Source organism: Phalacrocorax carbo, chromosome 20 (genome assembly GCF_963921805.1).
Source record: "Phalacrocorax carbo chromosome 20, bPhaCar2.1, whole genome shotgun sequence".
NCBI classification, from domain to species: Eukaryota; Metazoa; Chordata; class Aves; order Suliformes; family Phalacrocoracidae; genus Phalacrocorax; species Phalacrocorax carbo.
The window spans coordinates 156,781-181,089 of NC_087532.1; the positions used below are offsets into that span (position 1 = coordinate 156,781).

Here is a 24,309-nt window from a genome sequence, read left to right on the forward strand (position 1 = left end):
CGCCCCCCGCCCGGCGGCCTTACCTCCGGCGGCGGGCGGCCCGGCCCCGCACTGCGCCGCGCGGTGACGCCGACCCGGCCCCGCTGACGTCGCCTCGCGCGGCGGCGCCCGCCCCGGAACCTGCCCCCCGCCATTCGCGCCGGTGGAAGCGGCCGCCCCCCGCACCGCCCCGGAGGGCGGTCGCGGCCTCCACCGCTCTACAGGGGGCGGTTCCGCCTCGTCAGCCGGCACGAACGCGCGGGCGCGCTCCAACGCCACGGGCCGCCCCCGGAGCTGAGGCAGGGGTTGGCTGGGCGCCGGCCCCGAGCGACGCTCGCCCCAGGCCGCCGCAAGCCGCCGCGCCGCCATTTCCACACTTATCCCACGGTGGCACTGGAAACGCAGGGAAAGCAGATCGCGGCAGTCAGATTTTTAGCTGGAGCGGAGATGCTTTTTGACAGGCCCGTACAGTAGGTACCATCGACAGCACCGCCCTTTTCTAATTAACAGCAGCGCTCAGTCGTCCCCTTCCCTGGGTAAGGCAATTCGGCAATTTTGTTTTATAGTGCCATATTTTGTGCTCTTGTGTTCCAAATTTCCTCGTGGTTTGCAAACAAAGATGTCACTATGTAGCGCGGTCTACTCTGTGTATTTTTAAAACACTTCAAACTTGTGACGTTAAGCGCTAAGGATGCTTAATTTTATCTCCGGGGTTACTGTAACACCACATGAATCCTCAGTATATATGAATATTTCGCTCTTGTAGAATTTATCGTAGCAGAATGATGGCTTCCCTGCGCATAAATCACTAGTCACAGTAGAAATAAAAGGTATTGGCGCTGTTCGTCTGTAGAAAACTAGCTCTCATTTATGTGGTAGGTGGTACAATCTTGCACCATCTGAAAAAGATGCCAAAGAGCACTGTCCGAGGCAGGTGGGGTTCAGCTAGTGCACCGGTTTATATAGAGCCCAACAAGAAATCGTGAGAAATCAGGGTAATCTTGCAGCACAAACGGACAGGCACAAGAGACCACGGAACATTCTCATCACCACAGCTTTGCTGTCACATGATCCGTGTTGTTCTAATTTTTTTATATCAATTTGGCCATTATATTGGTCAAGTATCCTTCATCAGTGTTTATGTAATCCAACAGCAGTATGAAGGACCTATTTACCACACTGAGGGTTATTCCCTCACAGAACAATGACCTTCATAGGACAGAAGGGGGTTTATACTGGTCTAAATGAAAGTGGGACTGGGTTCCTCAGCTCTCCTCACAAATGTTCTTACTCAAAACCGCATCCCACCCAGTAGGTCAACACTCACAGCAAAACTTCTCCCTTTACTGCTTTCTAAGACGGGACCCTGTATAAGCATGGTGTTTCCAAACTGACCCTGAAATACATGCCTAATTCTGCCAGACTAGGTAAAACTAAGCAAAAAAACTTGTCAAGCACTGGCTCTCAGCTACTTGATCCAGTTCACCCTTTCACCTCCTCCTTTGCCCATGTCAAAATGCTCATGCAGATACACTCAACACAGATAGCAGAGTCAGTCTGATGTCACAGACATCTCTGAGTAATGGAATCATCCCTAAATACACCTGTTTGCCCCAAACAACACGTGTTCTTTTGCCACCATGCCACTGTTGTAGGCTTCTATCAAAGATACTGCAGGCTCCTCATTTGACATATGTTCTATCCTCAGCCCTTCTAGCAGATTTGAGGCAATTTTGGTACTGAGATGTCCCCTATCTGTCTGTGCTGAGCTTTTCCTTTCTGCTCCCCAGATAGGGGACTTCCAGAGCCTACACCAACCCCGCCTTGCCACACACCGCTTCTCAGTGCTGATGCCAGATGGCTGTCACTGCAGCACGATGCTGTGTCTCCTCCTGCCAGAGGGTCTCATCCACAATACAGCAGCCACTGCTCCATTTGCTGCCTATTGAGAGAAGAAACTGGTTTTAGAAACCGCATTCTTAATGAATCGATTAAAACCACCACTGTGGCTCTGGAAGCAAACAATCATGTTCTCATTCCAAATCACAGGCTGATAGCCTCCCTTTTTCTTTACGTCCCTCCAATGTCACAGCCACTGGGAAGATTCTTCAAGCTTCTGAGCAGTAAAGGCAGAAAAATGAATATTTGCAACCCTAAGGATGAAGGGCAGGAACAGGACAAGGTCCAGCCAGGTGCCACAGCTGGTAACAGAACACAAGCACGCAGGTCTGCTGCCTGCCAAAGGGATCAGACAGGTGGAGCAAGAGACAGCTGTTGCTGGGAAGAGCCATTACCATCAGCAGTAGTTTTAACAGCATGTAACAGCTACTGCCCACCCAACTTCTAGTGCTCAGCAATGGCTAAATGGGCTGTGAAACTATGGCTGTCAGACCACTGCAATTGTTTACTGCTTTCCTTGCTCAAGCCCCAGAGCCAGCCATCCCTTCAGTGACTGCAAGTGAGAACACAGCGCAACAGCCTGTGATCCTGCCAGCCTCGGTCCCCCCACCCACCCACCCACGTGCTACAGTGCTCTGCAAACACTGAGCAGATGAACAGGGCACTTAGAAGCCCCATCCCTTGTCATCAAGGATGACTTTTTGTTCCACCTGGGCATGGAGAGGGGGTTATGTTATTAAGGCCAGCAGGTAGTCGTGGCCATCATATACAATCATTTGTTCCCTGTGAACATGTTTGAGACATTAAACTCGTGTTTATTCCATGTTCAGTTAAATAGAATTGTCTGCTCAGAACTTAACAAGGATTGACTTTTACCCCATTTAGCACAGTGGGACAAGGCACTCTACTCCTTCCCAGGATAACAACAATGGAGAGAACAAAAGCAATTCCTGCTGTGCATTCATCTATCAGCATCCTGTGGGCTTTACACAATACAGAAACCACAAATCTGCTCTCCTGTGTGAGCTTACACATAAATTGTTGTTGAAATGAAAAGATACTAATTTACTTTGTACTAATTTAACCCAACCGCACTCAAAAGAATGACTTTTGGTGATGAATGCCTACTGCTATGAAACTGTGCTGTTCTCTCCTCCTTTCTCTGGGTGCAAGATGCTTTGCATTCATTAAACTCTTTTGTTAAGTCTTTCCATGAAGCAGCTTCTGACAGCGTATTTGACTCTGCTCATTTACAGCCTCACATTAGGCTCGCTGTATCATTTGCCAGGAGACCTCATTATTTGCCTTGCTCAGAACAGGACTGTTTCTTGGAAACCTCTCTTACTATCCTCATAATCCTTTTCACTGAAGTAAACATTAAGTCCAGTCAGATGAAATTCTGTGCAAGCCACCAACAGAGTATGTTGTTCTCGCTCTTGAAGACCAGGGTTTCAGTTGTGTGATACTGTGTGTTCCTTTTTCTTTTGTGGTCTTAAAATTCATTTTAAAACATCTTCCAGCTAGGTTCAGTGGCTCTGCAATGTTATTCAGTGATCCACCTGGAACTGGCAGCTTCCTTTCCAAGCATGACTTGATTCTCTTTGGGGGAGATACAAAGTTTGTACCAAACAGACATGCTGTGAAAGTCATTCTGTGCTCAGGGGCTGCCACTTCAGAACACCCGAAGGCCATGTGAATCCTGGAGCAAAGATTAATCAACACTCAGTGACCTAAAGAGGGAGAGGCCTGATTAGTTACTAAGTTTTTATGTCTGCAGAGTCACGCACATGCCTACCACAAGCTATCCTCCACTTCCTACAGAACAGCAGCCAGCCTGCTTGTACGTAAGCAAAGAAGTGAAGGAAAAACTATGACAGGAGAGATCACACATGACCCCTCTTCCTTCAGAAGAGCCACAAAGGTGCATGTTCCGCACTGCTGCATTACCGTTGGAGGCTGTGGGCATGGCCACAGAGAGCTCCTCAGAACAAACCATACAGGCTTGCAATAGCAGTACAGCTTGGCTGCCCTTGACACAAAAGGGTTGCCTTGCCAATATTGTAAGAAAACCTCAGAAACTGTATTTCCTTCTGAAGACACAAGGGGGAGGGAAAGGCTCTCAAATGAAGTGACCTTTTTCTTTCTAATTTAGCAGATTTCACTTCATTTAAAGAGAGGGAAAGCGGCTTACAGTTTGGAGGACTTTGGTGTGTCCCCTCCTGAGCTCCACGACAAAGGAGGTGGCGTGGCAAGGTGGTAGGTGAGGAAAATCCTGAGCAGCGTAGGTTACAGGAGAATAATTGCCAAGCCTATTTCAAGGCAGTTTGCACAATTTCCAAGTCAGTGATGCTGTCGCATACTGGACAACCATCCTTTCCATAGCATGGAAAAGACTAAAGCTTCCCCGAGCCCAGAATGAAACACTGCATGTTTCTTGCTCCTTAGGAGGAATAAGTGGTCTAACTTAATCTATCATTTTTGACCACCCCAAGCTAGCAATAATACAGAAAGAGCTAAGTATCCTTTTCCTACTCCACATTGAAGTGGCAAGTTAATTATTGTCCATGCACTAAAGTCTTTCAAAAGGAAAAACAAAAAAGCCTTTGTCTTGTTTGGGAGAATGAGATTCAAGGTTGCAGGGGCCAGGGCAGGGGTGTGGTGGTGGGGTTGGGGTGCCACTCCTTATTAGTTAATTATTAAGCGGAAAGGTTAAATCAAAGAAAGCACTCAGAATTTATGAAAAAGCTAAGATCTCTTCCCCATTTATTGCCAACGTTTAGCTCTCATTGAACGAGTATTTGACTGAGTCAGCTCTGCTGTGCTAAGCCTTAGTACCATAGATGATGTGGCAAATCCATTGCCAGAGATATTACACAGCACATACTCTCTTCAACACTTGGTGCTTTTGTAGTTTAGTGAGGAGGTGGGAGAGGGAGAGATGTATACAGACACACTGACTCTAAGGTTCTTTCATGCTGTATAGGATTTAGTGCCATGGATTCAAAACATTTGTCTGATAAAAATTAAATTCCCCAAGAGATTTTGGGTGAGTTTTCAGAAAGGATTAGGGCAGAAACAACCACTTGGCCTATATGGCTTGTACAACAGTTTCTTTGTTTGGTTACTACCTCTGAAACCACTGCGTTCCAGTCTGTTACATCTTCCTATTCTACTTAGGCAGTCTTTGTATTTTAGCAAAAGCACACTTTCCAAAAGCTTCGGTCAGGAACTCTTCCAGCAGAGAAGTGAGATACAAAGATCTTAGCTCATTTCCAGAGAGCAAGGTGTCAGCGTCTGCATTGCCTTGCCTCCTCTTTTATACAGCCATGACTCTAGATATTTCCACATGCACAAAACCAGCCCAGTGATTTTTCACAGTACTTCAGGGGGTGGGAGGGGTGGAGAGAGAGAAGTAGTTGATGCCCCATGCCTGTCAGAGTTTAAGAGGCATTTGAACGATGTCCTTAACAGTGTGCATGCAGTTGGACTAGATGATAGTTGTAGGTCCCTTTGAACTGGACTATTCTATTCCCCAAGACTTTTTTCTTGAGAACCAGAAAGCAGTGTGATTACTTAAGAAGCTATGAGTAAAGCCCTGTACACTTGCTACTGGGCATCAGGCTCATCTCTCTTAAATACAGCCTTTTTGCAAGCAAGTTCAATGCTCCAAATATTCCTGTAATCTCTCAGAAAGCTTGATGTGACTCTTCCTTTTACGTAGTATATTCCTCATTCTGTCCAGTCACATTATTGATTAACTTTCTTAGGGCAATGATGCATTTTTCTTGGTGCTATCATTCTTTTGCACTAGAGTAATTGAAACGGTGCCAGCTCAACCCTACACTACTTGTAAGGGTGATGAGTTTGCAAACCAGGGACCAAGACGTTTCTTCAAGAGCAAGTTCATGGCAATCTTGCGCTTATTTAAAATTAGTTCGGCCAATGACAAAAATTGCAAGAGTTAGAATCATAGAAGATCTGAAGTTGGAAGGGACCCATGAGTCCATTGAGCCCAACTCTGTGCTCCTTGCACAGAGCCAAACCATAAACTAAACCATACGACTAAGAGCTTCATCCAGACACTCCTTGAACTCCGACAGGCTTGGTGCGGGACCACTTCCTTGCGGAGCGTGTTGCAGTGACCAACCACCCTCTCAGTGAAGAACCTTTTCCTAATGTCCAGTCTGAACTTCCCCTGATGCAGCTTCATTCCATTTCCTCGTGTCCTATCGCTGGTTACCACTGGACTTACCTAGATGCATACAGGCATTCATCATTCAGGCTGAAGCATGCTCTAAATCCCAACTGTCCTTGCTCCTTCCACAATCCACTTTTCCAGGTAATTTCTAGAGCCGATGCCAGTTTGCCCTCTTCCCTTGAACTCTTCCTGTACATGTATTCCAGGTACATGAGAGCTTTTGCCAAATCCGAAAGGAACCCTACTTTCCACAACAATTATGGTATCAGTCAAGGAAGTAAATTTATATTTCTGTAAATGCTCAGTCATGCCAATAAGGTCTATGGCCTATGGTGTTGGACAAAGTGCAAGTACAGAGTAGGACAGAAATAAAAAAAGCAAGTTCAAACAAGGTGAGGTGCGTTTCAATTATATGTTCTTAATACTTATATGGTAAGAGGAGCTTACCACGTAAATTACACCGCCCTAACATCCCTTACACGTCAACTGAGTAGGCGTAAGGAAGCTGGTGGGAGGCTAATACAATGTCAGAACACAAAGAAGAATCATATATGCCAGTCTGCACACCACCTCCACATCTGGCCCTTAGCATATTGTCAGAGGACTTTAATAGCCCAGGTAAATCAGTTCCTGAACCTGGATTCACCAAACTCCTACACTGGCTATATTAATGGATGCAATTTAAATATTTAAAAGGGCAGTTGAATTTTTACTTAAAAGAAGGAATAACACAACTGGAAAAAAAAAAACCCAAATCCAAAATACCCACACCCAAAGCACCACCAGAAATGAAACCCAGTGTTTTGCTGCAGAATGAACAGGAATGGTAACAGCACTGATCCATTTGCATTAAAACTGGGTTGTCAATTCATTGAGAAAATAAATTCAACATACCCAACTACTATACAAGAACGTGAATTTTAAAAGAAACAAGTACGCGTGTTCTGACAACTGCTGTCTGCACTTGTGTGGATATAACAAAGTACATGTCTGCTCCCATCCTTTCTGGGAGCAGAGCAAACCTACCCTGTTCTTTTCAGGTGCGAGGTGAGGCCATGCTCCTGAAACAACCCATTAAGAAGTATCTTCAGGATACCCTGTGACAAGCGTGCCAGGGAACTACAATGTACAACATCGCACATAGAGCTCTAATAACAGGAAGAGACAGAAATGCCCCCACTATTGACAAATACACAAGGCAAGACACGGTCTTGGACTGTAGTTCAAACTGTTTTGTAAAGCAGGTGAAACTTTTCTTTTCTTTTTAAAAACAAAGCCTTTAGTAAAAAATCAATTTGGTTTTAGAAAAACTGGAATGCTGTCACGGTACAAATGAAACATCAGTAATTTATCAGCCTAGTCTACAGTTGCTGTATCCAACGAAAACCAGAATGCCGGGGCCCCTTCTCAAACCTTAGGGGATAATTATTCAGAAAAATTTTACTAATGCCACGCTTCACTGAAACCATTCAAGTGTTGTGCAGTGACAGCCCAATAGTTTTTCTTCCACTGGTTTGCACTTGATTTGGCTCCTGTTTCTGTTCAGATTTGCGATTTCCACAATAGCAGTGTGCATCCATTTAGTCGTTTGCTTTCCTGACCTTTGCGCAGTGACTGCTAAATGAGCATTTCTATTTGCTTCTGCAGGACAAACTAGTTCTGCCCTCAAAAATAATATGAGTGAGGACATTACAAAGCTCCTGCCCTCACCAGACAACCACCCCTCCGATGGCTGGTCTCACTCTGACAACGAAATCCCAGCACAGTTCAGAGAATTAGGCACTAGAGGGCACTTACAGAATCCAGAAGGTGGAGAATGTGCGTGGTATCAGAAGGCCACGGTCCAACTGTTTGCATTTACTCCTGGACCAACTCCTGCAACCAACACTTTAAGATACATTTCAGAAGATCTTTATCATCCTCTGTTTTTCCAGCAACTGAATGAAAGAAGGCCGAAGAAAAACTCTCCTCTGAGGCAACATGCGTGCTAGGCTACATTGACAATGCACTTCTGGACACATGCTGAACAAAGAGTTAACTGCAGGCATGTAAGATCTTTACCATGCAAGATATTGGTACTAAGTGTCACTGCTGGGTACAGCTTCAGGAAAAGAGGTGCAGGAACACACAAAGCAGACCGGCAAACTCACCAAAGTACAGTATTTTGTTTCGCTGTGATGCCTCAAGTGGACTATGTGTTTCACAAGAGACAAGGATGTGATTATGCCCCAGAGACGCTGCAGGTTTTCTTCTGGATGTGACAAACCACAGGAGAGTGACAAGTACTATGTCAGGAAAGCATGAGCGAGAATCCTGGACGCAGAAACTTGCGGTCACCCAGAGCCGGCACGGGCTACATGTATTTTAGAACTAAATGCAATTTTAATTTAAAGGCAGAGCGTAAATAGAGATTACTGTCATCCCTGCTACGTTACCTGAACAGCTCAATTCCTTGCTTCTCTTATTAACTGTGAGCTGCAGCTTCCAGCCAGTAGGTCCTATCATTAGCAAGATCAAAGGTTTCTTGGCTACCGGGTGTCTTATTTCTGTGATTCAGTACACGTCTAATCTTCTATTGGAGAAGACTAGCAGAACTCATGCGATCAGCAGGTTTTGGAAAACCGCAAATCACTGCTTTTGTGAAGGCCAGGTGTGCAGGGCACCACAAGGAAGGGCCAGGCTGATGTTGTACCAAGGGCTGACGGGAAGAGGTGGTCAGGTGAGGCACCATGCGGAAGCCAGGCCACAGCACCCAGCTGCAGGCAAGCATGGCAAATGGTGACCCACACCTGGTCCATCACACAGCATCGCCCTTGGCGGGAGACATGGCAATGGCTACCAAAGCGGTGCTGCACCAGGCTGTCTTCGCTAGCAGCTACACCGGCAGGAGCCTTGGCTGGCTCAACAGCGCCCAGAGACACAGGGTACTCAGGAGCTCACAAAAGAAAAGCAGCATTGCACCGACTCATATGTGGTGGGTACTTCAGGAAGACCAGAGTTGCGCCTGCCTCTTGCTAAGCATTCATTAAAGACTTGGTTTATAAACTGGCTCTGTACCTTGTCTAAACTGACTTTGGAAGCCTATGGGAAGTACTGCCCCACTTCCCTGTGTTTACCACAGGGGAAATGAGAAACCACTGGGTCCCTGGGGCTAATTACTTTCTTCAAATCCCAGCATTGCTCTATGTTTCTGACTCAGTGCAGCATTCCATTTTCTGCTGAGATTGTATCTATATCGCACTACAGGATGAGCTGCAATAGCACTCAATGTTAATTGCAGAGCACAGACTGCTCCCTTCTCTCCTTTATACCAGTTATCAAGAAAAACCAGAAAGTCTACTTCTGCTGCTTTTAATTTAGCCTCTTCTATCCATACAGAGTGCCTGTCAGACAGGAGAGGCAGGGGCTCTCATCCCCCTTCTGCCTGAAAGTGTCTAGCAACAAGGCAGAGGCTATAGGAATATCTACATACCACCCCAAACAATCAGTTACTTTATGGAGCCAGACAGATGCTGGGGAGTGGTACGGCCACTCAGTGTAAATAGATACGGACAGGTGCTTTAATATTCCTGGAAGGCCCCAAAGCCACTCCAAAAGCCTTCCTTGCCTCTTGCATCCACTGAAGCAGAGATGAAATAACAGGAAAAGGACACCCCTGTGCCATTCTTGGAGCATGGCAGTCTCTTTCAGGGCCTCTGTCTGCCTAGAACACCAAAGCAACCCTCAAAGCACAAGTACAGCCGTGAGGAGTCTTCCGCGGAGTGCAGAGACAAGCAGGGGCTGTGTGTCAAATCCTGATTTGACAAGTGTATATTTCTCAGCAAATTCTCCTATGGGAAATGAATTTGAGAATGTTTGCTGGGTGATGAGTACAATTTACCTTTCCCTGGAGCATGGTCAAAGGGATAAGGGTTTTAGTGTCCTATCCTTATTTTGTTTCCCTCCTAAATGTCCGTCTTTGACAGAACCCAGCCATGTCAGAAATATACATCTTTATGATACAAATCACTTGCTAGCTCATCATCTCCCACTCCCCTTCCATCACTAGCAGCCAGGATTTCTGTCACTTTCAAGTGTTAAGCAGCACTGTTAACTACCACTTGCTCTGCATCCTATGTAGAGTATGCATCATCTACCCCACGTGTACCCAGGGGAAAAACATTGACTTGTGCACACTGAAGTGCTCTGCACTTTCAATGCAGTGTATGAATAGCATTTGAAGAAAATTGATTGATCGGTATACTGGAAAGCAGTGCCCACAGGACTAGCCTGGAGGCCTTTGGAGATCCTTTAGTGAGATCTTTCAAACACAGCCTCCTACTAAGGCAACAGGAAGTCAGCCATACTAGACTGGAAAGCAGTCCTGATTCCAATAGGGGCTCTTAGTGGACACTTGGTTGCTGCTATTCACAAGCCTGCTTTTTGCTTCTACTGGTCTAAATAGATTATTCACCTTGGTATTCAATTTGTTGAGTGTTTTCAGGTAAGTCAAAGTGCTGTATCTCCTTTCTTCTGATTTCTTACCCTTTGGTTAAAGGCCCTTCCCTGTTTGGCAGATCATTCTCAAGATGGTTTCTACTCTCCCCCACCAGCAGTAAAGAAACTCCTCTGATTGGAGACCAGCCTGCAAGATGATGTTTGCAGCCTGGAGTTGCTCTGGGATTAGCCTGCATTTTCTTGGGAGAGAGGAGAAAAGAGGGGGAGGTGGGGGGAAGAGGAGAGGAACAGAACATTCTGTCAAATAAACATTTGCCAATGCTCTTGAGCAAGAGAAATGGAACAGGTAGCAAACAGTAACCCAGGTTAACTATCTGCTAGGGTAAATACACAGTACACAGAGGTTCCCTGTACACCATTTGGATGGCATTTCTGCGTTGAGCCTGATACACTGATATATTAATTGATCTCTCCAACAAGAGCCGTGACCTTTTCATAAAAAACATGGGGGTCAGACCTCAAAGCGATCTAATTAATCTCCTGCCTGGTAGAATACAGGCTTCCTGTTGGTTTGACTTCTCTACTTATGGTTTTTTCCTCTCCCATGAAAAGTAACTGATTTCTGCAGGTACGGAGTTACTCAGTTTCTCAGTAACATTAGCAACTCGTTGGGTGTCAGACTAAGGAGAACTTGCCGACAATCCGTGGGTTTGATTCTATATGAAAGTTTAGTGCAACTTCTAGGTCAGCTCTATGTCTGAAGACCAAGCATGTAGGAATCAGTACATGAGTAATTGGTTCCTCTCTTGAGGCTGAGCCACACAGAGGCGTTCCCCAGGAAGGGCTCAGATTGCAGCCCTGAAATACCATAAGCAGCTGGGAGTGTTTTCCCTTCTATGCCCAGTACAAGATGAAAATGGCACCAGAGCCTGAGCCTAGGCTCTGGGGTCCATAAATGAAAGACAGCATTGAAAAATGCAGGGTGAAGAATGGCAGATATGATTGATGAGCTGGAAAACATTTTGCAATAAACTAATTAAAGAATTCTATCTGTTGAATTCCTGAATAAGACACAGAGCAAGGGTTTCTAAAGCAGCTGGTCCAACCAACAGCTGAAAATTAAAGCTAAACAAATTCAAATTACAAGTAAAATACATGTTTTTCAGAGTTAGAACAGATCAACCATTGCAATCTTCTCCCCTCTACTCCACCCTAGTGAGGTGACATCTGGAGTACTACATCCAGTTCTAGGCTCCCCAGTTCAAGAAAAACAGGGAACTACTGGAGAGAGTTCATCAGAGAGCTACAAAGATAATCAGGGGACTGGAGCATCCCTCTTATAAGGAAAGGCTGAGAGACCTGGGTTTGTTCAGCCTGGAGAAGAGAAGACTATGAGGGGATCTTATCACTGCTTATAAATATCTGAAGGGTGGGTGTCAAGAGGATGGGGCTGGACTCTTTTCAGTGGTGCCCAAAGACAGGACAAGGGGCAACGGGCACAAGTTGGAACACGGGAAGTTCCACCTGAACATGAGGAGAAACTCCTTTGCTGTGAGGGTGACAGAGCAGTGGAACAGGCCGCCCAGAGAGCTGGTGGGTGGAGTCTCCTTCCCTGGCTATATTCAAAACCTGCCTGGATGCAATCCTGTGCCCGCTGCTCTAGGTGTACCTGCTCAAGCATGGGGTTTGGATGAGATGCTCTCCATAGGTCCCTTCCAATCCCTACCATTCTGTGATTCTGTAATAAGCTACCAAGGGAGGCAGTAGATATGCATGCTTCTGTGGAACACATGCATTAGTCAAACAGAGATCACTGGAGGAAGAGAGAACACGGGTGGAAGATGTTTTTGCTATATGAGAGCTCAGTCTACAAGATTAATGGTCTTTTGCAGCCATAAGGAAGACAGTTCTGCACATATCTAACCAATCTCTTCTCGAAGACAGAACAGAGATCACATCCACTCCACACTATACCAATTTACCATCTCTTGCAAAGTCAAAAAAATCTCCTTCTGAGGTCTTATGGTCAGAGAGAAGGACATGATAATCTCAAACCCATCTCTTCAAACAGACCCTATTCTCCTGGATCTCCTTTTCACATTGGCCAAAATGCTAGACAACCTTCCTGTGCCCAAGTGACCAGCTTATGGGATCAGGCTACATGGAGATAATGAAATGGGAGAACTTTTTGATCAAAAACAAAGGGGACATTCTAAGATACTGGCATATGGGCTTAATTAAATTCCAAGTATCAAATAAATGTCTTCACTGTATGATACAGAGATCAGATTTCACAGCTGAAGAATAGTCATAAAGGACAGAGGTGAAAATTAATATTTGAAATTTATATAACATCAAGTAGATTTTTGTCACAATTTTTTCTTTCTGGGCCAGTTGGATAGGAGAAAAACAGGTTTGATACAAGCGTCTTCCTGCAGATTAACCTGTTACCTTTGCACAGCTTCTCAAGCCACCCACTTGCCTAAGGAGAAACGTTGCCACAAAATCTAGTCCATGAACCTCAGACAGGCCCTGCCCTTTACTTTCCACAGGTGATAGCGACAATAACGCTTGGACACCCAGCTCACAGATACAGGAGCACACAGACATCTTAAAACACTGGTCCTGGGACCTCCATGCATACTACACATTCTCCCCCAAAGAACAGATGACGAGGGCTAGTCTCTTCCTCAACTTTAAAGCATACTGGGCCACACCAAGTCTGGATATCCCCTCAGAATTACCTTCCCATGAGAATTTCAACAGGGCAGAAACACATAAGACTCTTTTAAGCCCTTCTCTATTAGCAATAAAAGGGAAGGAAACAACCTATTTTAACTTGCAGAGTCAATGTTCACGACCTTTTGCAATGTCCTCTTTAATTTCAAATCAAACCTTTCTACAAAGCCAAAAGAGACTCTCTCTGCCCACTCTATTCTAACAGGGTCTGAGATTATAAAATTAGGAGATCAGACCAACACACAGAACTCCTGCTGTGGAAACAAAGCAGATCCATCCAGCAGCAGCATTTTCTTCATTACACCCTGGTCTAACATCACTGCAGAAGTTTGTCCCATTAAGCACGTTGCATCCTTTTTAGTGCCTCATTCTAGGGTTTCAGGCTTCCCTGTGTTTTCTGCCGCAACAGTGTTTCTAGTGCCCTGTCCTCTACCTGTTTAATAAGGACAGCATTGCTGTGGACAGGTGTGTTTTTTACCATTACTGATCTCGCAGCTAGAACAACAATCTGTGTAGTAGTAGTTCTGTACAGGAAGAGGGAGCTAGAATTCTGTATGCTTTTATTACAGACATCATTCCCAGAATTGCTGAGTTGGACAGCTGGCATAGACAAACATCACATCTCTACAACGTTCTCAGAAAACACATGAATCTTAGATTGCCTCTACTTGTCATATCAAATGGATCTTCAGCCAGATCGTCGTCGTCATCATCATTATTCTTCACCAAAATGGAGTTTGCTTCCCTTTGCAATTCTGTATAAGCCCACCAGCACCTGGACACTGCCGAGCTTTGCACGGTCCTCAATGGCTACTTAGAGGTGAAATGTACCCGACTGGAAAGGAGGGTTTTTCACATATCTGTTAGCTCAGCCACAGCTACAAACTCCTGACGGGAGACTTCCAAGAAAGGAGGAGTTGGGAAGGGAAGCCCTACTCAATCGACTGTCCACATTCACAGTTTATCCTCAGAAACCCCAGCTGTCACCTCCTTCTATGGTCAGTTGACAGAAGTCATGAATCCCATGTCAGCTAAAGGGTACGTCAGAACAGCTGCTTACCTCTTTGTTTTGCACAGAGCGTACACCTATGTAGCAACACACACATTACATAATAGTAAGTTAAACTAAAAGGAGTCAGATTGCTAAATCCATCCACTGTGTGGATGAGATTTTTACTTCCATCACCTGATAATTTAATTGCTCAATTAGCTCCGCCTGAATGCCTTGGCTGTGGTAGAAGAATGTTCCCTTGCAGGTCACAGTAAATCAGAAGACAGGAGGCAAGTAAGCAATGCAAAAGTAAATTATTCCTCTACAGCAAACCAAGTCCATCATCCAATTGTATTTTCTCTCATGATCTGCTTCTTGCACTAGGTTTTTAGGGACAAAAGAGACAGCAGACAAATAAAAGACAATAAAACTCTGGTAAAAAGCCAGTACCATAGGAGGCCTCCCCTACGTAGTTTAATCCCAAAACTTTCTTAGCCAATTCAAACCCTCATTCCCTCACAGCTTGAAAGTGACTTAAAGCATTCTTATAGATGGTGGCTTTCTCAGACTCCTATTTCTGGATCACAGTGACCCCAGGCTACACTGCAAGAAAAAGTACCAGATGGACAGATACTCAGAGTTTGGATAAAAATTTGACATTCACTGTGCTGCCTTTGGGGCTTAATTTTAAACAATATTAGTAAATACACTACCTCTGTGTGTGGTTTTAAGGCTTTATTCCTTCCAAGGTAAATCATTACTGTATGCCCTGCTGTGAAATGTGACCCTAATCTGCACATCATTTATCTGTGTGGGTGACCGGGTCTAATTTAGTCCCTTTCCTGTCTCTCTCCCATCTGTAACACCAGTTTTACTAACAAACCTCACTGGAGACGGGAAATAAATTTTCGTTCATGAAACCAGCATGAGCAAAGATCAGGACAGCATGTCAGAATAAATGAGAATTCTCCAGGGTACAGAACCTTAAAGAAAAATCAAGGGCCAAGAGGTGAGCAGGGGGGTCAATTACTGCAGCAAACTACCCATACCTTAATTATGCCCTTTCATCTGGTGGGTCACTCCAGAACACAAAATGAAGCTAAGGCAGTCAAGGTCATAGCGCTCTCCCGCTGCTGCCCATGTCGAAACCTGAGTACAATTAATGAAATAGTGTTGTTTTATTTATTTGAATTATTATTTGTAAGTTAGAAAGGGGGCAAAAATTTCTATTAAAAATAATTTTAAATTGCTGAGGGAGATAGGAGAGTCTCTATCACTGGAGACTTTTAAGATCATCTGCCAGGATGCTTGAGAGCAAGTTAGCGTTATTAGAGCCTGCCTTGGGCCAAGCAGATGAAATAGACGAACTCTGCGACTTTGCAAGTTCTTATCTAGCTTTTCCTGGAACCACTCAGTGAAAATGGCCTGGAAAAGCAGCAAACTAAAAACTGATGAAAGAGACACTTCCGGTCTGTGTTCAGCTGTGGAAGCGAAAAAAAGCCAAAAGAGGCTTGAGAAGTCTACACCTAGCAAAGTGACCAAAGAGAAAGGAGTTTACAACTGAAGTTAAAGACAGTGAGTGCTAAAGGGAAAAACATCCTCTGCTACATGATCCCTATTTAAGGTCTTCTCATGAACACCATCATTAAATCCCTACCCATATTATCATTTTAAATAGCTCCTTCAAAACTCCATTTGTGAACTTCCCCTGGTAGTGCTCCTTGCGATCATCATGAAAGCTCACATTAAGTCATTCCGCAATGTGCCTTTTCCTAAATTCCTCCCTGAAGCCACCTATAAAACAGGTGGAGGTGAAACAGAATTTACTCTGCAATTACTGACCCCCTCTTGCTTTTACTTAGGATGCAGTGTCTCCTGAATTCTTGGTCATTAGAAATCATCAGCCTGTGATTCTGAAAGTACTCACCATGCTAGAAAATCCTGTTTCTGCTTCATGCCATGCAAAGTCTGACTGGATGTTACTTTGACCTGAAAAACAAGAAACAAAGTAGGTTCGTAGCCAAACCTTGGGCTGCCAACTATACCTGTGGCAGGAAAAGGTGCATCTGTAGTGATCAGAAATTGTATTTAAAATACATTTTTTCTTGGTTGGATCCTATAAATCAGGGCAGTTCAAAAGAGGTGTATTTAATTAGAAAACAGTTGTCCCAAACGTGGTATTGACAATCTTGGAAATTCAGGATTAATGGAAGCCAGAAAGGAGCTAAAACAGCAGCAACTATACATAACCAGCTTGGGAAACAGACAATGGAAGTAAGAGGTAGTGAGGAAGAAAAAAAAAAAAAACCACCACCAAAACCCAAATCAAACCAAAAAAACCCCACAACAACCAAAAAGCCCACCAAAACCCCCCACATTCCAGCAGACAATCAGAAGCACCTAAATACATCAGGATTAAAACAAATATAACAATCTATAAAAACATCTGTAATAATCAGATCGTCCATTACTACATTCATAGGGTAAAAACAGTCAACAGTAATACAGAAAAGGTAGATATTTCTCACAGTTATCTTTGCTGCAAGATGATGCATATCATATCATCACTTAAAACCAACAACTCAGACTAATGTTTAAATAATACCAAAGGCAAGATATTAGTGAATCAGCACCCCAGAGCCCTATGAGATGTCTGAAGGTCTGATTGCTGACACTGAGTTTCTGCAACTCATTGAAAAATAAGGAAGCTCCACAGGTCAGGGAGAAAGCTAATCTCTAGAAGTATAAATAGGACAATCACTCCAGGACTAAGAGCTCAACACCACTCCGAACACAGAAGGAACTCCCTTTTTTGCAGGAGGAGGGAGGGCGTTCCAAAAGCAAGCAGCTGCCACCTAGGCACTACCTGGCAGACCCCCCCATCACAGTCTCACCAAACTGCTCAGCTTCCCAGGAAGCCGTAGGCACCAACATTTTCACCAAAGGCCTTAATAAGAAATGCTTGGGGTTCTGCATTTGGCCAAAGATGCTCCACAGCCTTTGACTGATCGGAGCACCTACGTCAAAGGTAGTGGAGTTTTCTTCATGGACGAACACTGAGCTGGGAGGATGTTGGGCTGTAAAACAACATCCAGTACCAGTGCAGTGGGGTACCCAGGCAAAAGAACCTCTCAAGCATTTGGAGACAATAGCCAGGAAATAGCTAAAATACCTTGAAGTCTGCACCACTGAAAACTGTTCACTAAAAAACAGGAATACTATTAAGAGTCACGCAGAATTTCAGAGGTCTTGCAAGGAGGAGAGATGAAGAGACAAAAACCTGTGACTTATGGCCTCTGACTAGAACTTCCCTGCTAGTAAATAAAATGCTGTAACACCAATAGTGACAGAACTCCAAGTAAAAGCAATTTTAACTTCAAAATGTTTGGGTTAAGGAAACATCGTTGTAGCTTAATGTATTTGGGACACAATCAGAAAACTGCATTTAAGATGGTAAATTTGCCTTTTTACTCCACCTAACTTACAGAAAAATCTGCCGAACATTTCGGTATAAAGATAGAACGTTCTGGAAGAACTTGATGGTTGTTACTTTACATATGAAAAGTGTTTCTATTCCATTCCTTGAGATTTTATCATGCAAATCATGCAAAAGTGGGTGACTGAACATTCCAAAGGCTTAACACAACTTTTACCATGTTTGCTTAGGCAAATATTCTGATACCTGTCACCAGTTCAAATTTAATCTTGTCCCAGGGTTAGAAAACAGGTCATGGTACCTGATGTTTGCCATTTTGTTGCAAAACTCCAGTGCATTTTCATACCAAGGACACGTGAAACAATTTCTAGGCCAGCTGACTTCACTGGTACCACAGTTTCCTCTCAACAGCTACAGGATTCCCACATATTTGTCTTTTTTTGAAGAATGCAAGCACTGAATAATAATCTGGTCCTTTAATTGTTTGCAGTACCTAAAAACTATTTCTCTGTGTGAGCCCGAAAGAAGCACCAAGCTTTAATTTCACCATTACACGTAAACCTGAACCGGAGCTTGGTAGAAAGCCCCACAGTTCTGGCGTTTGAGATGTCAAAGCATTTTAGGTTTTCTTTTGTGTTGCAAGCTCATCAGATTTCCAGCACATTTCCATGTTTATAAAGCAGCTGAGCTGACCCAACACGAATGAATAGGTGGAAAGCCACAGGAAACCGAAGCACTACCAGTTACCTGCAACTGCATACCATTTCTCAGAGAGACAATACAAGACGCTGATGAAACGCAGATATTCACTTCTGGAACCGTGTGCCGGCTGGCGAGTTGAAAGCTTTCACTTCAGGCTGCGGGCACCCGCCAGCTGACCTGCTGCCGGCTGAGAGCGATTCAGGCACGAACCGCGCTGACGCCCCTGCCCTCCCGCTTCTGCGGCTTGTGACTCACGCTCACACCCCCCGCTCGGGGCAGGCACCCCAGGGCCTCCCCTTGCAGCTCCGATACGTGCCGCTCCACAGTACCTCTCCTTACATTCAAAGCAACCCCATGCCCAGAGTGCCTCGGGAAATCTCATTTTCAGCAATAACAAAGACGAGTTAGTTAACAGAGAACAGCGAGGTAGCGTTAGCAAAAACATCATCTCCTTCGGATATGGAGGAATGGAGAGCACCTGCTGACTAACAGTGGGGATGGGGCGGGAAGGGAAGGCAGCTGGCACCTCTGTGAGGGAGGAGACACGTTCCTGAGCGATGCTGTGGGCAGCACAGGAAAAGCCGCCATCCTCAACAGCAGCGCGCTGCCTGCCAGGGATCCGACACCCACTGCTTCCACAGCACCCAACGCTCCTTCCCCTCCTGGCTAAAATGCATGTTAAAGATGATGAGCCTGCAACACTAAACAGGAGTTAAACTACAGCTAGAGCTCTCTGTTTGGCTAAGTGTTAAATACAAATGGGAAAACTGACAGTATTTTGAAGCCCTGAAAAGGAAAACCCAGGATCCTTAAGTCCATTTGTAATAAAGTAACCTTCTGTTACTATAATGCTAATATATACTAATTACTATACTTAGTACAGTGTGTATTAGCATACTATATTAATATACTAATATATACTAACATATTAAATATAAATGCAAATGGGCCTGATGCTCCCCTTCCCGAGATCCCCACACACTGCCCAGAGAGAAGGCGGCAGTTTTTGTGAAGCACCACCAGGATTCACGCAGCTTCACAGGCTCACTGGCACCTCAGCCCTCTGCTCACAGAGGAAGAGAGCAGAAGTGCAGCCTCCTAGGAAAAGGCATGCACATGGACAGGATGGGACACAGCAGTTCCGACACTTTTTGACTGAATTCTTGAAGAAACTTTTACATAGTGAGGATTTGTGGATCTCTTCAGGCTTTCTGGGGTCAAAGGTATGCAAATTTCCACAAGCAGAATCTCCCAGTGCTACCAACATTCGCAAAAAAAAGGTTCAGAGTTTTTTTTTTTTTCTTTTCCTTGCACAGGACCAGCCAAGACTACTCCATCTTATCTACCTGCTTATGACCAAAATTTCCTGTCAGCTGCTAGTCAAGTGCTCCACAAGTCTCCAAACACCCCATACCCTTCACCTCGTGCATCTACTACATGCATCCTCATCACAAAGCAGAGTGACTCATAGTTTGCCCATACAGATCGTGGCCTAGACAGCTGCTTGTCAGGATGTGGAGGTATCAGCCACATCCTGAAAATGGAAGGCACCACAAGGCAGGACAGACAGAATGGCACTGACAGGCCTGGGAGTCAGAACACAAGTGAGAAATTGAAAGGCGTTGTTGACAGCATGAGGAGCCTGGAGATAACAGGGAGCCTAATTGCTAGACACAGGCTAGCATGGTGAATCAAGGTAAAACCCCTCCACAGCAGATGCCGTAACTTTCTCTCTGCACACATTCCTAAGCACAGAGTCTCACTGTGGTGTATTTGTACTGCTGTCGGGAACAGCGTGAACAGCTTTTTAAGACCACCATACAGGAAGAAGGCTTCAGGGAGTCTTTTGTGATTATTAGTTATGACCGACTGGACCTTTGTCTCTCTGTTAACTTTTTGAGTCAACTCCATGGGTCACCAGCCAGAAAACCCAACATGAAATGCAGTCTGGTGTTTTGTTAATAATATACTTTGTGTTTGTTCATGCTCTTTAATCACATGGGTTTTTGCTCTGTGGAACATCCTGTCTCTCTGGCCTAAACCAGTTCGGAGGTAAAGATGCTTTGGACTGAATCCAGACTACACATGTATATTTTTGTCTTGCTCTGGAAACCCTATAGCAATTTAAAACTGATCAGTAGATTTTGTATTACTGTAGTTTCCTGAAGAATAAAAGGAACCTGCTTATAAGACGTACGAACAGATAACCTTGTGCCCCGCCTGCAACGGGAAACCCTTCGCCTCTCCAAAGACAGTAAAAAACTGAAGGGGACAGGCCAACACACTGGTATATTTGTTAAGACTAACTGCTCATAAGAGGCTATTCATCCAGTGCTGCTGCTGTGTTTTCTTATACATCAGCAAATGTGGTAACTGTTTGTTTTTCTGTATTTTCATGCTAAGGTTGTAGCATTAATGTTTCATACTAAAGGGCTGGGTTTTTCTGGTTTGTGCAGAAGGTTTTGGGTTTTAGGGCACGTTAAACTAATCTCAAAGACTCTTACTATGTTTCTACTTCCAAATATTAGGAAACCACCAAACACAGCTCCAAATCACTGACACTGTTACGAGCAGAACATATTAAAAGTACACTTACCACTAAACTGCTAATGCCACAGATTCATGGATAACTTTCACAAAAATTCTGGGTTCTACCACTGCTGCCTCCTGAACAATGCATAACCCAGAGAGCATGCATGATGGCTCCTGGAGAAGGGAATATTCCAACAGCAGCAAACCCTCTTTCAAGCCCCATCTAGCTGATTCATGCTTTCACAAGTTGGATAACAGGTTTTTATTCACTCTGATTTCTACCATGTTGCACAAAGTTTACAGAGTGCCTCAATGCTTCTCCCTCTGCCTCGTCTGTGTTTATTATTGAATTATTGAAACTCTGTCAGCACACTTGGAAAAAAAAAAAAAAAACAAAAAAACCAACACAACAGCAAAAAACCCCTCAATATTTCCAGATCCCCAGAATAAGAATAAACTGTGTAATTCAAAAGCTATACTAATGTGGAGTTATGTTTTATAATAAAAGCCAGTAAATAAGTGTATTGAACAAATGCCATTTCAAACCAAATGCGCATATTCTTTGTAGCAACCAAATACCATAGCACAAAGGAACCAGGACTGACCATCAGGAGTTTACAATAAAACATTTTAGATGGACGTTTTAGTCTGAAGAGACCTATTCTGCAAGTAAGCAGATAAATTAATAATTAGCAAAATTATTGCAAAATGATTTATCCATTCTAAGACTAAGTGCTGCTGTTTGGAAGGTTTAGCCTTGTTCCCCATGTATAAGCAAGCATTTGATTCCTGTCTTACCTGCAATACTCAGGTTAGTCTTCATTTCATTGTGGAACAGGTACAAAAGTGTCCTTACCATTAACTCCCGTGTTGGACATCAGCCATAAAATGACATAGCTTACTTATTGCTGGAGATCCACTATTAAATGGGATTTGTGGTTTTAATCTTTCATCATAAAATAGATTAAATCTGTAGAAGCATGAGCACATAATCCTAATAAAAGACTATTTATCCTACATAAAAACAATTAGAGGTTTGATTACTGATTTTCTGAGCAACAAATACTGCCTTTTCTGGTCGGGGACACTATTTCTTATACATATTTTAAAAAGCTCATGCTAATTAACACACACAGTATATCCAGTAAGAGTGCTGGTGGCTTGAACGCTGGGGCAGTAATGAGAAAGGATCTGCTGACTGCAGCGCAGCGCTCCTAAGGACATTTGTGTCACTTAATGTGGAAGTAACACACGTATTTTATATATCCCAAAATTTTGCATTTAGGATGAATATGAACAAAATGGTATTATTTGGAGCCATTGGGATCACTGTGAGTGAATGCCATTCTAACTGACCAACTGGACGTGACTCTGAGACAAACTCTCGTTACCACTGTGTGTGCATGAGTGTGCAAACTGAGCTCCTGAAGCAACATTAACTGCAAGGCTTTTTGAACTCACACAGTTTGCTGCAGAGCGGCATGCACTAGAACTGGCTATTAAGACTGGGTATCTCTCCTGACCACCTAATTTTGTTCTGTTGATGCTGCACTTGGGTCAGTTTGATTTTGTAAACTGACTTCTACCTGGCCTGCCTGCGCAGGCTTGGATATTGACCAATGAAGAAATACCAAATACATACCACACCACTTGTGACGCTGCCGTTTTAGCAGATAACTGAATTTATGGACCTATCAAAGAAAGAAGCTCTGTGAGCAGCAGCAGTAGTGGAACCCAGGTTTAAATGGATTTTGCGGTTCCTGCCTGATTTACAGTTCTCTGCTGTCCTGAACTCATGCCAGTAAAATTCTCTTTTGCCTCCTGTCACAACAGATTCCTGTGAAATAACGCACCAGCTGCCATGCTTGCTCAGAGAAACCACCTGACAGAAAGTGTGGAGAGGCAAACTTGACAAGGTTAGACGTGGACCATTCTTGCACAACAGCCTCCTATTTTCCAAAATGTACGTTAAAATAATTGTATCTTAGACTACATTTCTTATTAATTTGGTAGAAATTGTCATAGATGGAATTGTACTCATCCTTATCAAATCCTCAAATGCCCATCTAAAAAGCAATTTTCAGGAACATGAATCATGAAATTCTGACAATCAAAATCTCTTGCTTTGTCATTAACCCTATTTCCCAAGTAATCCTCATAATACAGAAATTAAATAAAACTAAATATTACACCTTAATCACTAATATTTCCATTTATTTGAAGGCAAATATTAGGACATCAAAATATTAAATAGGTGGTCTGAGAACTCAGGGCTTTTTATTCAAAGGAATACTATTTATTGAGGAAAAAAAATGAAGTTACCTCACACAACCGAAGGTCTCATTTCAAGTAAAAATCATCTCCCTATTAACAGGAGAAAACAGAAACTAATGTCCCCCTTTTCTTCCTTGGTACCCTATAATTTCATTTCATTAAAATTCAGGTAGCACTGACATCTCTGGACACCTTTGGAGGGTAAAAGACTAGTATAAAAGCCCACTCCCAAAACCTCAATGTTTCCCTTAAAGCCTAAGTTTCAGTTACAGATCTGGCAGACTGTGTTTCAATTTTAAGTCTTTTTACAGCCTGTATGATCGACAACATCCACTCTAAACCTATATGCTCACAGATGCTGCGAAAATTTCGTGACAGTAAAGCCATCTGAAGAAATAACAGCACAATAGTCTTATCCATAAGGCATATTTTAGGCTTGCATAAAACCTCCTGTAGCATGTTTAAGTTGCTATTCTTTTTTAGAACTGCAGGAGACAAAACAAGGAAATGGCTTTGTTAACACTTCCACAAAAAGCAAAGCAGAGATCCCTGGGGCAGCACAGCTGTTTCTGGTGAGAAGCAGGATATACATATAGATGACCGAATGGCTGAAGACTGGAGGAAAGGCAGGGGTAAAAATAAATGTTAAATTTCACAGGCTGAAAAACGTCTGGGCTTGTACATACCTTCTCTCCCCTCCAGGAGAAGAGGTGCAGGAGAGGACAGTCCCTGTCTTTCATTTCCTCCTCTCCACAGTTCTGCCATCCAAACCCCCTTCCCTTGTCCCAGTACCCACCCCTTCCTTCCAGCAACTCGGCACTCCTGGGAGGTTCTTGTGCAGCCGCTGCAAGAGCTTTGTCTCTTGAGCTACCTTAGCGTTTTTAGATTCCACAAGTTCACTTTAAAAGCATCACACACTTCAAACTTCTACAGAGCTAACTTTTGTAGGTAACAAAAGGTGCCTGGCAGGTGGATCTTGAAAGAGAAAATTCTTTGGATTTAAATCCAGAGAAGACCAACGTGATATTTTGCTGTGTTCTGACACCACAGAGACCTAAAGTTTTATTCAGTCATTTCTGAAGGCAAAGAGTGATTTTGAGCTGGATAAAATCCTCAGGAAGA

At 43.9% G+C, this 24,309-nt stretch overlaps 1 protein-coding gene across 14 annotated transcripts in view; it reads right to left on the bottom strand.

The window, feature by feature from the left end:
• SLC45A1 (solute carrier family 45 member 1) overlaps positions 1-24,309 on the bottom strand; it is an 80,786-nt gene that overhangs the window by 13,634 nt on the left and 42,843 nt on the right. For 7 of the 14 annotated variants that reach the window (XR_010375817.1, XR_010375818.1, XM_064470234.1 and 4 more), the window contains 2 exons: positions 16,171-16,232; positions 15,293-15,392 (listed from right to left, as the gene is read on the bottom strand). The gene's annotated coding sequence lies outside the window, so the exon portion shown is untranslated. The other 7 variants (XM_064470237.1, XM_064470235.1, XM_064470239.1 and 4 more) reach the window with 7 other exon arrangements.